Consider the following 16,006-nt stretch of genomic DNA (forward strand, 5'->3'; position numbering starts at 1 on the left):
CTTCTATTTTAGGCCCTCTTCTTTCCTCACTTTAAATTTTCTCTCATACTTTAAAATGTCATTTATAGACCCAACTCTTTATATATTTCAAAATACCCTGGACAATTTCCTAAACAACCCCTTTGATCTCTAGACTAGGAATACAGATCATTTACAATACTCTTAGAAGGCAGCCTGTCTAGCACTGAACTCATCTTTCCAACCAAAAAAATGTGCCTGCCAAATAAATAGAACCAACGTTTTAAGTATTTGTCCAGGTTGAATATCTTGGCATAAATCTTCTTTCTTTCATTTCCTTCACCACCAAACCAGTTCAATAATTTGTTGGTTGTACAATAACAGCAACAACAACAAGAACAACAACAACAAAAGCCCTCCAAAAATCTCTCAGATTCGATCATCAATTTCTCTATATTAGTAATGCCTACCCTATTTCATGAAGCTTCTTAGTAACCTCTTTGCTTCAGTCTTTTTCGTTGCTGTTGGTTGGTGTTTAAACACTTCTAGTCTTGTTTTTCTCCAATCCATTTCCAGAAGTGCAAACAGGTTTAACTTTATGACATACAAATCTGAAGTGTATATGACCTCATGTAAAACTCTTCAGGGTTTCTCATTAGCCTAAGATGAAGAACAAAATTCGTATTAGGATTTATAAGTTAATAATTTCCTAAATCATACTGTAACTCTCTAAAGTTAGTTCTCAATTCTTCAGCCATGTTTTAATTTCTCAATTACACCAATCTCGTTTTAGTTCAGGTTATCACATGTTCCCATTAATTCCTTCTGCCTAGAATTATCTCAACCATCCCCAAGTTGCTCTTTATTTAATTAATTCTCACTTATTATTTAAGTTTTAGCTTCAAAATCATTTTCTCCAGGAAAACTACTCTAATTATCCATGCAAATTGCATTCATCAGCTTCGTGCTCTTTTTTCATACTGCAGTTGGACTTCAGAACAGTCCTCTGAACTCCAGTGTCATATCTTCTACTTCCTGTTTGATATGTTCACTTGGACAATGCATAGGCATCTAATAATTAACAACCCCAAACCTAAACTCTTCCCAGAACCTGCTTCTCACAGTTTCCCCCACAAAGTAATTGATAATTCTATGTGTTAAATATCTTAGGATCATTCTTGAATCTTCTTTCCCTTATACTGCACATCCGTGGTGGTTGTATCTTTATATTTCCAGATCTCAGCAGTGTCTCACTGCCTTCACCACTGCTCTCCTCGTCCAAGCCATTGTTGTTCTTACATAGATGATGATAGCTGCTAGACCTGTTGCCCTGCTTCTGCCCTTGCTCCTTTCAGTCTTTTTCCAACACAAGGAGAGGGCATGGATAAGGTTTGAGGTTTAGAGGCAGAAACTTGTAGAATTTTCTCTGTGAAGTAAGAGGAGGGGCCAAATGATTGGTTGGTATAAGATTTAAGGAAAATGGACAATAGTTGCAACAGTAATTGTAATCAATGTGTGATCAGTGTTAATGGCCAAGTTGTGAATGATATTGGGAAAATAATAATGAAAATGCTAATACCAGGCCTCCAAGCAGGGTTAGAAGAATTATAAAAACAGGAAGAGTTATATTTGAAATAAGTAGTTTAAGCATTAATAGGTGTCCTGCTAAAGTCAGAGAACACGCATTTAGTAATGACTGATAGAATAAGACGCGAAGTCTGAGAGGTGTATGAATTTGTCAGACGCAAAGTCTGAGAGGTGTATGATTTCACATGTGGAAAAATATATGTTGATGCTGCCTGGCCATTAGGGAAGGCTATGAAGGGAAAATATTGATCTTTTTGGAAGCAAGCAGTATTTTAATAAATGGCCACTCACCAATATTTATTTAATCTCTACCATGCTAGGCACTGGGAAATAAATTAAAAAAAAAAAAGATACGGCCTTCTCTATAAAATAATTTTGTATTTAATAAGTAATAGGGGTAAATACACATAATAAAAATAGAATAAAACACAACCTATAAAAGAAGTAAAGAAGACATTGCTCAGGATATAACCAGTTCCGCAAAAGCTGGGAAAAGGATAGACAGTCTCAAAAACTTCTGATATAGCAAGTCTTCTCAAAGCATATTAACCAGTGGCAAAGAATTTTAATAGAATTAATAGGAAATTAACTTAAAATTTAAAAATTAGAGAGTATTCAGCACCTGATAAAGTTACTTAATTATAAACAATATGAGATATCTTATTTCTTTGCTATTCATAATGCAACACATAAATTCTGTGAAATAGATAGGAAGACCATATAGGTATTAGTTAAAATCCTCCTCTGAAAGCATTACTCCAAGGTATCTGGATTTTCAACTTAACAAATAGATTTTTGCATGTATATCTGAATAACTAAAATTAGCTAAATTTAATTTAAATATGAATATATTTGAAAACTAAAATCTGTCAGCATTAAGTTGTATGTTGCATGGCTGATAGTAATTTTTTTTTATTTTAATTGATTTATTTTTTCCAGAAGTTTCAACAGCATGCCTAAAATTGTTTGGTAGTACTTCCTATAAGTATGTGTAGTTAGATGGGAGACTGGGTCAAATGGAAGGACCATTTATTCAAATGAGGATATATAAATATTTATAGAAACTTTGCTTTTTTATTTCAAAAATATAGACATTCAAAATACTGTAATAAAGACAGTTGCTAACAAGACGGCTCTAGTAACAACTTTTTCAAGACAAAAAAGTCTACAGTGGCAACTAGCAAAGTCTTTTTTTATTCTCTACGATGTACTCTGCCAGCTTTCTTCTGTACCAGCTGCTATACAACATTGTCAGCCACATGCTCTTAGAGTCTCAATATGTCTTTAGGCCACAGAGTAGTAGAGCTGATACAATATCTGCAAAACTTTAAATTTAGTATATCTGATTTCTTGGCCTGACAGGAAAAAAATAAACTTTAAACTCATCAGTGGAAACAAAATTACTGATCAAATTTTTTTATTATATAATGTCTTACTGTGGTAAGACATTAAAAGGGAGGCATGAGGTGAGTCTTCTTTCATTTGTTTTGTCATGAGTTGTTACACAAGTGAAATAAATGTACAATCTCCTCTCATCCGTGGTGGTGAAAAGGGCAATACAGATAGTGCTCAGATAAGTCAATTGGTTCAACATCATATAAGCTTTAAAAAACAAAACAAAGCAAAACAAAAACTGCTGTTAAGAAGCAGCAAGACTAAAGGGATTAAGCTTCAGATATATGGAATATTGCATTTTATGAATCTAGGCCTTTTTAAAAAATACTTTTACCAGCATTTTTTTTTTTAATTTATTTTATTCATTTATTTATGGCTGTGTTGGGTCTTCGTTTCTGTGCGAGGGCTTTCTCTAGTTGTGGCAAGCAGGGGCCACTCTTCATCGCGGCGCGCGGGCCTCTCACTATCGCGGCCTCTCTTGTTGCGGAGCACAGGCTCCAGATGCGCAGGCTCAGTAACTGTGGCTCACGGGCCCAGCTGCGCTGTGGCATGTGGGATCTTCCCAGACCAGGGCTCGAACCCGTGTGCCCTGCATTGGCAGGCAGACTCTCATCCACTGCACCACCAGGGAAGCCCTTACCAGCATTTTTAAATCTCCGTTCTTTGTTGGTCAAGCAGCTATCAGAATATTCTGTATAATGAAATAAACTTTAAAGAGATTTAGAAAGACAAAAATGTTGAATTATATTCAAGTTAAATCTTTAAATAACTCAGTATCTAATGTTTATGTAGTTTGGTGTCAACTGAAATTTAAATGCAAAACCTAACATGGATCTCAGTGAGTTTTCTTTGACATTATAAACTAGGAAACTACTCTAATGGAGAGTCCAGGTCACATTTATTGTTATTATTTTCATGTAAATAATGATAATCTTGGGCTAAAGTTTGACCCTGGGAAAAGGTATGTATACTTTTACAATGAAACCTGTCATGGAGGAGAAGGAAAGAAAGAGTAATGGCAGTGGGGCTGTTGTAAACTTCTATGCTTTTAATCTCTTTTCCTATACAAGGGAAAGAAATATTTTGTTTATGTGCCATATCAACAAGGCTCAAACCAACTGAATGAGACAACAAAGTAAACTCATTCAGATCTCATCCAGTAAAAATAAGACTGAGTACAGTATTTCGTGTTACGTTTGGAAAATATTACCACCAAACTGGATAGGTTCCTGAAACCTCGGGCCATTTTCTCATCTGGCACTGTGCTCAGAAATCTGTTCCAAGTGTAGCACTCAATCCCACCGGCCCACCAACTTTTCAAAAACCACACTTTCTAAATGGTTCTCGTGAATGAGAGAAGAACCAGACATTATGTCAATACGTTTTCCATCAGGACAGCTTCATGTTCTTATTTGTATCTTCAACAACAATCTTAAGTGTTGTGTTAAACTTACTTCTCTCTGCCTGCATGTTCTCTCATTTGCTTTTTCTCTGCAAAATTATTTAAATACTTCATACACAGGAAGCTCAGTTCTAATCTGAATACATATTAACAATGCGTTTTTAAAAATGTGACCAGACATTGCAATTTCGCTGACTTAGTATATATACACTTCTTTTTAAGAATCTCTTGGCTATTGCATTGGCATTTATTTATAACTATAGTGTTGCTATGTATACAACTATCCCTTTTATTTATTCTTTCAATAAAAGAGCACTTAGAATAGATTAATTGAATAAAATGTTTAAAAAAATGTCAGCACCTAAATTTTCACTAGTAGTAGGAAGTCAGTTAGCTATGGAATGGACCTTTATATTGAAGTGTATTAACTTTGATTTACGCAATGTTTGAAATCAGAAACTTGTGAGCTGGACTGCTGAACTCCATTTTCCTTTGTTCTAAACAGTTAAACAGTCGAACATTTGGGGAAGAGATGAGAGCCAATGGTGAAAACATTTTAGAGCTGACAGTTGTGTGCCATATGCCAGGATTCTTTTACAAATGGAACAGTATTTAAATTCAAAATCGGTTTAAACACAATGTTGTTTTTTAAACATAGCCATTTAAATATTAACCTGTGAGTATTGGGGGGGAAAAGAAACTAACAGAATATGTTTGTCTTCTGCAGAATTCAACCAAAACTACTTTTTCTACCACATTTTCTGTCTTATTGGAATATTCTTAGCAATTAAAGACAAAATACCAAAAATCACTTAGACTCCTCCTTCTATTATACCTTACCCCAGTATCCAATAGTTCTCCATTTTATTTCTATTTCATCTCCTAACATCTCACAATGCATCCTTAGTATCGGTTTAGGGCCTCAGTGTCTCTCCTCATAAATATTGCCTGCAGGATGCAGCAGTGCCACTGGAGTCTAATGGTCCCCCTAGAGCTGTACAGTGCACGACCTATGTGGGCATATGGGATGATCATAATTACAACAGTAATTACTGGCACCTCTACCCTATGCAACTGTCCTCTAATCCTCCATTAGAGTTTATTTATTTTTTAAGTGCAAATTGGATTCATAACCTCCCTAGTATCTATCTCTTAGTGACTTCTTATACAGGATAATTCTTGTCACTACCTATGGATTAACCAGTTTCATCCATGAATGCATTTTTTGCTGTGGTGTTACCAAACTACTTTGAGTCTTCTTAACATGTTTCTTGCCTCTATTAGGCCATGTAACTTTGTCTGAAATGCCAATTGCACTCTTGTTCAACCAAAAAATACAATTCATTCTTCAAAACTTTACTCAGTTTCCATCCTCATTAAGGCTTTGCTTTCCTGATTCCACAATAAATATAATCAATCACTGTTTCCTCTATGCTTAGTCTGCTGCTTGAGCATACTTTTACTAATAATTCCACTACACTGTACTGAAATCTCTTATAACTTACCAGGGAGTGAGTTTCTTGAAGGCAGGGTAAATGCATTTCATCTTTGAAACTAAAATGACTTCACCTATAGAACATACTCACTAATTTTGATAGAAACAAATCATACATATAATAAAATCTTTTTTTTTAATAGAACTCTTTTTTTTTTTAAATTAATTTATTTATTATTTTGGCTGTGTTGGGTCTTCGTTTCTGTGCGAGGGCTTGCTCTAGTTGTGGCGAGCGGGGGGCCACTCTTCATCGCGGTGCGCGGGCCTCTCACTATCGCGGCCTCTCTTAACTGCAGAGCACAGGCTCCAGACGCGCAGGCTCAGTAGTTGTGGCTCACGGGCCCAGTTGCCCCGCGGCATGTGGGATCTTCCCAGACCAGGGCTCGAACCCGTGTCCCCTGCATTGGCAGGCAGATTCTCAACCACTGCGCCACCAGGGAAGCCCAATAAAATCTTAATATAGGAAGTTTCTTTTGAAGGAAAAGTTTCTTTGTAAAATCATACTGCTGAGCATTATGTTTCCTCATAACATCTGTTTCAAGATTAAGGAAAATTTATTTGAATGCAATGAACCTATGTTGCATATCATAAACATAAGTTCATTTATTGCTTTCTGAAATTATTCCCCCATCTGCCTATTAAATCAGTGACATATAGATGTGTATCTGTTTTGTGAAAAGGTAAGAGATGAAGCCAACATAGTAAGTAATCTTTTTCAAAAGTTATAAAATTTGCCAAGCCAATTGATTAAGCAATTCTTAAAATTTCTAATTGTTTTCAATCTAAATTATTGTTTTAAGTCTAAATTAAATGTTGATTTCATCATTGTGTTAGTTTGCTATGCTGTTGTAATAAAGTACCACAAACTGGGTGGCTTAAACAACAATTATTTATTATCTCACAGTTCTGGAGGCTAGAAGTCCAAGATCAAAGTGTCAGCAGAGTTGACTCCTTATGAGGACTGTGAGAGAGAATCTGTTGCATGCCTCTCCTCTGGTTTCTTCTGGTTTGCTGGCTATCTTTGGCATTCCTTGGCTTGTAGAAGCACTACTTTTATTTCTGCCTTCATCTCCACAAGACATTCTCCCTGTGTGTGTCTGTCTCCAAATTTCCCCTTTTTATGAGGACATATTATATTGGATTAGAGCCCACCCCAATGACCTCATTTTAGCTGAATCACCTCTGTAAAAACCCTATATCCAACTAAGGCCACAATCTTAGATACTGGAGGTTAGCACTTAAACATACAAATTTTGAAAACACAGTTCAACTCATAACAGTCATCACATGGAAAAACTAGAATATGTGTGATAGAAGACTATATATCACACAAAAAAAAAAATTGGCTTAAGAAGGCAATTTATGAATGTCAGATAAAAGGCACAGTACCTGTTTGACGGAGGCTAGGTGTATAAAGTACAGATGACCTAAGTTCAGCATGTCAAAATATGGTACAAAATTGCAAGTACAAATTTACTCCTGTGTGTTGCGAAAACATTAGAAATTTTTGTAAACAAATTAGGTAAGGTCTTACTGATTCAGTAATAGTTATAGCTACATATAAGTAAAACATGAGAAAAAGTAGTCTTTTCTGTCAGGACTTCCCTGGTGGCGCAGTGATTAAGAATCCACCTGTCAATGTAGGGCACACGGGTTTGAGCCCTGGTCCGGGAAGATCCCACATGCCGTGGAGCAACTAAGCCTGTGTGCCACAACTGCTGAGCCTGCACTCCAAAGCCTGCAAGCCACAACTGCTGAGCCCACGTGCCACAAATACTGGAGCCCACGCTCCTAGAGCCCGTGCTCCGCTACAAGAGAAGCCACTGCAATGAGAAGCCCTCCCACCGCAATGAAGAGTAGCCCCCGCTCGCCACAACTAGAGAAAAAACCCCCGCGCAGCAATGAAGACCCAGCGCAGCCAAATAAATAAATTTATTAAAAAAAAAAAGTAATGGGCAAAAGAAAATGAAAAGGATAGACAGATAAACTGACTGACATGGTCCATATCTGTGGATTTTAGAGTTTTCATTGTTCTCTTACATTGATTTGCATTTGATAAAAATTAAAACATATTTAACCTTTATTTTTATGCTAATCATATTTTTATTTGCTATTAAAAGGAAATTACCATTTGAAGTGTTTAAGTGAAACACTCCATAATTTTATTTTTCTGTTATCTCTATCTCCTTATCCTATATTTCACATTAAATTAATTTTCCAAAAAATAATCTACGTGGTTACATTGATAAATTGGAAATATAGACTCCTCTTCCTTGTTATCTCCAAAGAAGTACAGTACTTTCATATAATTTGACAGCCAACTCAAATTCTTTTGAAAAAAGGTGAAACATATACATTTCAATACATTCAAAACACATATCAAAAAAATAAGTTCTTAGGCTTCCCTGGTGGCGCAGTGGTTGAGAGTCTGCCTGCCGATGCAGGGGACACGGGTTCGAGCCCTGGTCTGGGAAGATCCCACATGCCACGGAGCAGCTGGGCCCGTGAGCCACAGTTACTGAGCCTGCGCGTCTGGAGCCTGCGGTCCACAGCAAAGTGAGGCCGCGGTGGTGAGAGGCCCGCGCACCGCGATGAAGAATGGCCCCCGCTTGCCATAACTGGAGAAAGCCCTCACGCGGAAACAAGGACCCAGCGCAGCCATAAATAAATAAATAAAATAATTAAAAAAAAAAAAAAAGCTTGCCTTCAATTTAAATAAATAAATAAATAAATAAATAAATTCTTGTCCCTCAAAGTACATCTCTTTTGTTCTGTGTTTATTTTGGTATGCTACTTGATGAAAAGAGAGCTTGAGGATTAATGCGGAAAGCCATGTATGTAATCAGCATTCATTTAATCCACCCAGTTTATTAATAAGGATTAATCAAGCAATCGTTACATGTATAACACTATGAGGCAACATGGGAAATAAGAGAAGTAGAAGACATGATTCCTGACTTGAAGAGCTTAGTGTACACTTGGAGAGACACAGCTAATATGTTTAGAATATAAGTGAGGTAGATTCTAATCTACATCTGCAAAATGTGTTTAGTGCCAAAATAGAACAATATTAGAATGTTACATTGAAGCTAGACTCTTTTATCTTAAATTCTACATTTTTTCTAAGTTTCAAAGTGTAACATAAAAAGCCAAGCCATACTAGAGACTGAGGAAAAGGAAAAAAAATCTGTAATACCCTGTTTTTATTTAATTTTTTAGATTTTATCATGGAATTTTGGCATTGTTATTTTAAAAATATCACATTAGATATTATTTATCTTGATTACTGAAGGTTTTGGCATTCTCTTAAATTTTGCACCCAAGGTGAGTACCCTACTACCTTCACCCTAGTCCCAGCCCTGTGTACTTATGTTAAATGCTCTTTTCCCTTGTATACCTTGCATATCATCAAGGATTTCCTAATTTTTTAAAAAAATTGCATATGTAAACATGGAGTTTGTATTTTTTAATAATGTTCCTTGCCTTTTATGAACTGCTAAACTCTACCAACCCAGAGAGAAAATTAGACTTTTACTGACAAAGTGGACAGTTTAGATTAATGCTAACATCTCAGCTTTCACTTGATTTTTGTGTTGTCTACTTATTCATGTGAAAGCCTTGAGCAAAGCAACTAAGGCATTTTAATATCTTTGTCAGGTTTGATTGTGAAATGTTTATAAAATGTGTTTTGAAAGCATGACTGGGGTATCTTGGGGGAAAAAGGTGGCTTATGAGAAGAAAGTGCATTTGCTTATTGTTACGTTTTTAGACTGTAAACCTACAACATACAGCCTTTCAATCAGGAAACTTTTTTATTTGATTCATGTATGAGAATACATGCAGTAGAAAAATATATTATTAACTTAGATTTCATATATTTCGGGTATGAGTCTGGATTGTTGACTTACCAGCATTCAGTAAGATTCAGAGGAGATTTTTTGCTTTGGCTGGAAGTCATCTCGTGGGAAAAAATGCTCAAGTGATCATACGCCCCTGTCTGAGAGGATATTCATCCTTACCAAATTGCTGCGTGCTGTTTTCTCTCCTTGACATTCCTGCCAAAGACTGCACTGGCATTAAAAGCCAATTATTTCTCATTCTTAGAATCCTATAAGATTTCCAGAGCCACATCACAAAGAGGCATACAAACCCCGTAACATCACAGTGCTTATGGGGTTATTTCACAGTACAGATTGGACTAATATTATAGCCTGCAGGACTCCTAGCTTCTTGGCGTGAGGAGAGTTTCTAGTATTTTGCGGAGCAATTAGTGCAAGTAAAAAAAAAACTTTATCTCTACTCTTTAAGATCCTTTAAAAAAAATCCTCTAAGAATATTGTTGTCTTAAAAATGTTTTTTAAAATACTTGTTGCTGAAGTTGTTTTTGTGGAGCTTTAAAGTGAAGTAACTGCATTGATAAAATATTTTACCGACCATTGCATGGTACAGGCTACAGTTTTGAATCATATAATCAGAACCTTATAAATGAAGAATTTCTTAGAAGTCATCCAGCTAAATGTCCTTATTTTTAGAAGAGGAAACTAAAGCATCAAAAAACTAAATGACTTATTCAGTGGCTTATATCTACTTAGTGACAGAACCTGTATTGGAACTGAGATCTTCTGTCTATAACTGCAAAGTGCAGTGATTGCATTTCCTGGAAAACTGAATGGTAATTTCAATATAACTTCATCAATGATAAAAATGCTGGGGGCTTCCCTGGTGGCGCAGTGGTTGAGAATCTGCCTGCTAATGCAGGAGACAAAGGTTCGAGCCCTGGTCTGGGAGGATCCCACGTGCCACGGAGCAGCTGGGCCCGTGAGCCACAACTACTGAGCCTGTGTGTCTGGAGCCTGTGCTCCGCAACAAGAGAGGCCGCGATAGTGAGAGGCCCGCGCACTGCGATGAAGAGTGGCCCCCGCTTACCGCAACTAGAAGAAGCCCTCGCACAGAAACGAAGACCCAACACAGCCAAAAAATAAATAAATAAATAAATAATAATTAAAGGTGCTAATAATTTAAAAAAAAAAAAAAAGCTTAAGAAAAAGATGTCCTAGGTAACAAAGTTTCTATTTTTTTCTGACTGTAGTGTAGCCATTAAAAATAGTAGATGCTATGGTCTGAATGTTTGTGTCATCCCAAAATTCATATGCTAAACCCCAATGTGTTGGTATTTGGAGGTAGGGCCTTTGAGAGATGATTAGGATTAGTTTAGGTCATGAGGGTAGAGCCCGCATGAAGGGATTAGTGCCCTTACAAGAAGATGAAGAGACCAGAACTTTTTCTCTCTGCCATTTTAAGATACAGGGAGAAGGTAGTTGCCTGTGAATCAGAAGGTGGGCCCTCACCAAGAACATGACCATGCTGACACCCTGATATCAGACTTCCAGGCTTCAAAACTGTGAGAAATAAATGTTTCTTATCTAAACCACTCAGTCTATCTAAACCAAGAGGAAATATTTATTGGTAAAATCACAAGGATGTGGGACCTCTTAAGCAAAGAACTTTAGCTCTACTCCACGTAGAATAAAGAGACATGAGGAGTTTCAGTCTAGAAAAGGGATATGGCTCTTTCGTTCAAGATCACACCAACTACATGGGGTGAAGATGTTTCTCCACCTCTTTCCTTCTGTCTTTACATCTCTGCTTCCTATTTCCTCTAGGTAACTCTTAACTATGCTACACACACTCATGGGCACTTACATGTGCATTCACCCCAACCGCACATGCATGCAAACACACATACACAGCCACCCACCCCTCACTTCTTCCATAAATAATACTCTTCAGAGATAATACCATCAACATATATATTTAGAATAATATTTAGAATATTATTTATTTATTTCCATAAATAAAGGTTTATGGAAAATCCCATAAACCCAAAACAATAAATATTTCTTTCACTCTGCAAGGAAGCAGTTCTGCTAAACAAGCACCCCAATGTTTGACTGTAACCACTATTTCAGTAAGTTTTAAGTCATAGTCACTACTTAAGTATGAGATCAATCAAAAATTCACAGTTTTTTCCAAGAACGATAGATGAGAAATTGCTTTGTATTTATAAATATAAGAATAATTCTAGGGATTTTTCCAAAACAAATTGATTTCTTCCAAAGTTTAATTGCTGTATCCAAAAAATGCTAGAAATTTTTAAATTACACTTTGAAGCTTCAAAAACATTTATTTAGATTCCAAGTTACCTGGATATGTAATATTCTTAAAGCAAGACTTGATGATTAATTGGTGTAGTGTGGTAGGGGTTAAACATTTTTGGCTTGGACAGCTAAATGGAATGTGATGCCTATAAGACAATCCAGAACTTGTTTCCATGGAATCACTGGGTATATGTGATTCTGGAACTTAGATGAAGGACATGGGCTAGAGAAAATACTATTGGATTCCTCAACATACAGATGGTAACTAAAGCCAAAGGAGTGGACAAGATAATGAGGGGAGAGTAGGCAGAGTTAGAAGAGATGGGTGCAAAGGACTATGCCCTGAACATCACAAACCTTTAAGGCACAGACGTAAAAAGAGACAAAGGGGCCAATAACATAGGATAGGATGCAGGGAATTGTGATTTCACAAGAGTGAAAAGAAAGCCCTTCACAAAAGAAAATCAGGTCAATAGTGTCAACTCTTACTAAGATATCAAATAAGATATGATCTAAAAATCTTCTACAGAATTTGGAGCAAGGCAATAATGTGACACTTGGTGGAGAGCAGTTTCAGTGGAGTTATGAGAGGGCAGTATAGATGGCACTGGGCTGTTGGTGAGTGAAATGTGTCCACCTTGGACAGTAAGTGTTTAGACTTTAAATAAAAGAATCCAACAGACCTGTAGCTGAAAGGGGAAGTTTCATGAGGGGGTGGTAGATCAAGATTAGGTATTTGGATTTGTTTTATGCTTCTCATCCTAACATGGAAAAAGTTTGTTTCAGTTGAAATGGAAGGTAGCCCAAGGAAAGGGAGAGATTGAAAATCCCAGAAAGAAAAGAAAATCTCTGGAGTAAAGTCTCTGGGGAAAATAGAACGCAGCACCCAGGCCTTAGATAAGGTGGGAAGGCTTCTCCAGACAAAGAGAAAAGGAGAGTTACACTTGCATATCAGTTTGCAAGATTGGTTCCAAGCTGTTAAGAAGCTTCCTTTTGTTGATTTTTTAAGTCTGTAAATAAAGAGGTATGGTTATTTTCTAAGACTGAGGTGAGGGATTATTGAGATGAGAAGTTTGAGCTATATATATCTCCTCATATGTCTTTCCATCATGTAAAATTAAGTTTTTCAAAATTATCCTTTGCTTCAATTAGTCTCTCTTTTTTTTCTTTACTCTTTCTGTAATGTTCAATTCTCCAGATTTTCTAGCTTCTTTAGACTCCTTTCTCTCACTTTGAGTCTACTCCCTGTGTACTTTCAACTCATCTAGGAAGTCAGCAGTCTCACTGTTTCTTTCTTCCCGATGTCTTGCATTGCATTGTTCATTTCTCTTTAACCATATTGGTATTACATCTATAATTGATAAATTCCTGTGTCATTGTTATAGCTTTCCTGGTCTTAGCAGCTCCCCTTCTTTCCACATCATCTCGCGCATTGTTGGCAGATTACTAAACACTGCATCAACTTGTCATTCCCTTGCTAAAACTTTCACTGTTTCCCCTGTGCTGACAGGATAAAATCCAATCTCTTATCATGAAATACAAAGCTCTTTATTATGGGCCTAAACTACCTGTAACAATTTATGTTCAAGTAATGCCAACCAGATTGGCAACTTCGACAACAGCAAGAATATGTTCTTTTGATCCATATCTCATTTCAGAATTCATAACACTGCTTTTGTCATACTTTTCCTCAGTTTGGAATATGACCAGTTCTATAAAAAGCTGACCTTTCAAGTACTTTGTATTCTGAGAAATCTACCTAGACTCTCTTCCACCAATCTCCTTCCTCTAACTTAAATAACATTTATATTGAAGACTAACAGATGACCAAGAGGCACATGAAAAGATGTTCAACATCACTAATTATTAGAGAAATGTAAGTCAAAACTACAATAAGATATCACCTCACACCAATCAGAATATCCATCATCAGAAAGTCTACAAACAGTAAATGCTGAAGAGGGTGTGGAGAAAAGGGAACCCTCCTACACTGTTGGTGGGAATGTAAATTGGTGCAGCCACTATGTAGAACAGTATGGAGGTTCCTTAAGAAACTAAAAATAGAGCTACCATATGATCCAGCAATCCCACTCCTGGGCATATATTTGGAGAAAAACATGGTTCGAAAGGATACACGCACCCCAGTGTTCATAGCAGCACTGTTTACAATAGCCAAGATGTGGAAGCAACCTAAATGCCCATTGACAGATGAATGGATAAAGAAGATGTAGTACATATATACAATGGAATATTAGTCAGCCATTAAAAAGAATGAAATAATGCCATTTGCAACAACGTGGATGGACTCGGAAAAGATTGTACTAAGTGAAGTAAGTCAGACAGAGAAAGACAAATATCATGTGATATCACTTATATGTGGAATCTAATAAACAATGATACAAACAAACTTACTTACAAAACAGAAACAGACTCACAGACTTAGAGAATGAATTTATGGTTACCAGCAGGGTAGAGTGAAGGGGAGGGACAGATTGGGAGTTTGGGATTGACATCTCCACACTGCTATGTTTAAAATGGATAACCAACAAGGACCTATAGCACAGGGAACTCTGCTCAATCCTCTGTAATAACCTAAATGGGAAAATAATTTGAAAAAGAATAGATACATGTATATGTATAACTGAATCACTTTGCAGTACATATGAAACTAACACATTGTTAATCAACTGTACTCCAGTATAAAATAAAAATTTTTTAAAAGATTAAAAACATAAAAAAATTTAAAAATAAGTAACATTTATGTTATTTACCATTGATTTGGCAAATATTCCAACTTTCCTTTTTATTATATGCACAGTGTTATATGTTAAAGTTTAAGAGCCAGGGCTCAGAAGTTAATTTCCTAAATTTAAAACTTTACTCAATTCTATTTCAAATTGGTGACTTTGGTAAATTTTTTAAACTTCTTTGTATTTCATTTTCTTCATCTGTAAAATGGCTTATTGTGAAAATCAAAGGAGAAAATTCATATAATTTTATATATTGCTTACCAAGTATCTTGAACATGATGAATGCTCAATATAGCTTAGAATTATTTATTATTGTTATCATTACCACTATTTTGTTGTTTAACTTTTCACTTTCTTCTCAAATGAAATTTGATGACTTTTTGTAGCCCTCAGAGTCAAATATAGTCCCTTGCTTAACCAGGCGTTCAGAAAATACTCATAGCAACATCTAACATAAGTCATGATATTTCATTAATTCAGCAGTATTTATTTAATAGTTTTTATATACAAAGTATAATGTTTAATTCAGAGAGAGCTCATGCTTTGACTATACACAAAAACACACATATATTCCCATACATACATGATGCATAGGTATAAGCACAGTATGTCTAAAAGTGAATTATGGTATCCCTTTGCCCACTAAACCTGCTTTTTCCTGATTTTGCCATCATCTCCCCAACGACTGCAAATGGGAAATAAGAATTTTGAAGATCCTTAACTTCTCTCTTTTTCATCCCCTTTCTCTGTACCGCTTCCTAACCACATGTTCATTCAAATAACCGTCAAGGTCTGTCAGATTTAGCTCTGAGATATCTGGGGAATCAGATCCTCTTCTTTATTCCCATTTTTTCTCTCCTGTACGCCTGGACTCTGTGATATCCTTTTACCTTCTCTTCCTGCATGTTGTAAACGCCACATACTCCATCTTTCACACCATCTCTAAATTTATTGTTTAGACTCAAAGCAGGCACTTAATACATACTTGTGGAAGGTGTTAAAGACCTGAATAAAGTTAACCTCTGATTATGTTACCTGAAATAACCTCTAGTCCATTTGGTGCCTTTGTGAAAATTAGATAAAGCTCTCCTTTCTTAAGTATAGGTAAACAAATGCAAACATACATATTTTTTACGTAACTAAACTTAGAATTTTATTGCACAATGTAATATGCTGGTGCTGGGGAGCTTTTCAGAGCCCCTAGGTCCACGTGTGCCCAGACTTGCCCACTCACAATGCCTCTCCCCTGTGGGATCGCACA

At 36.2% G+C, this 16,006-nt stretch overlaps 1 long non-coding RNA gene across 1 annotated transcript in view; it reads left to right on the plus strand.

Annotated features, from left to right (window-relative positions):
- LOC309666324 overlaps positions 1 to 10,854 on the plus strand; it is a 675,327-nt gene extending 664,473 nt beyond the window's left edge. The window contains exon 2 of the long non-coding RNA XR_014267052.1: positions 10,809 to 10,854. This is a non-coding gene — a long non-coding RNA (uncharacterized lncRNA). The remainder of the gene's footprint in view (positions 1 to 10,808) is intronic.
- The last annotated feature ends 5,152 nt before the right edge of the window (positions 10,855 to 16,006 follow it).

This window comes from Balaenoptera physalus (assembly GCF_965194825.1).
Source record: "Balaenoptera physalus genome assembly, chromosome: 8".
NCBI classification, from domain to species: Eukaryota; Metazoa; Chordata; class Mammalia; order Artiodactyla; family Balaenopteridae; genus Balaenoptera; species Balaenoptera physalus.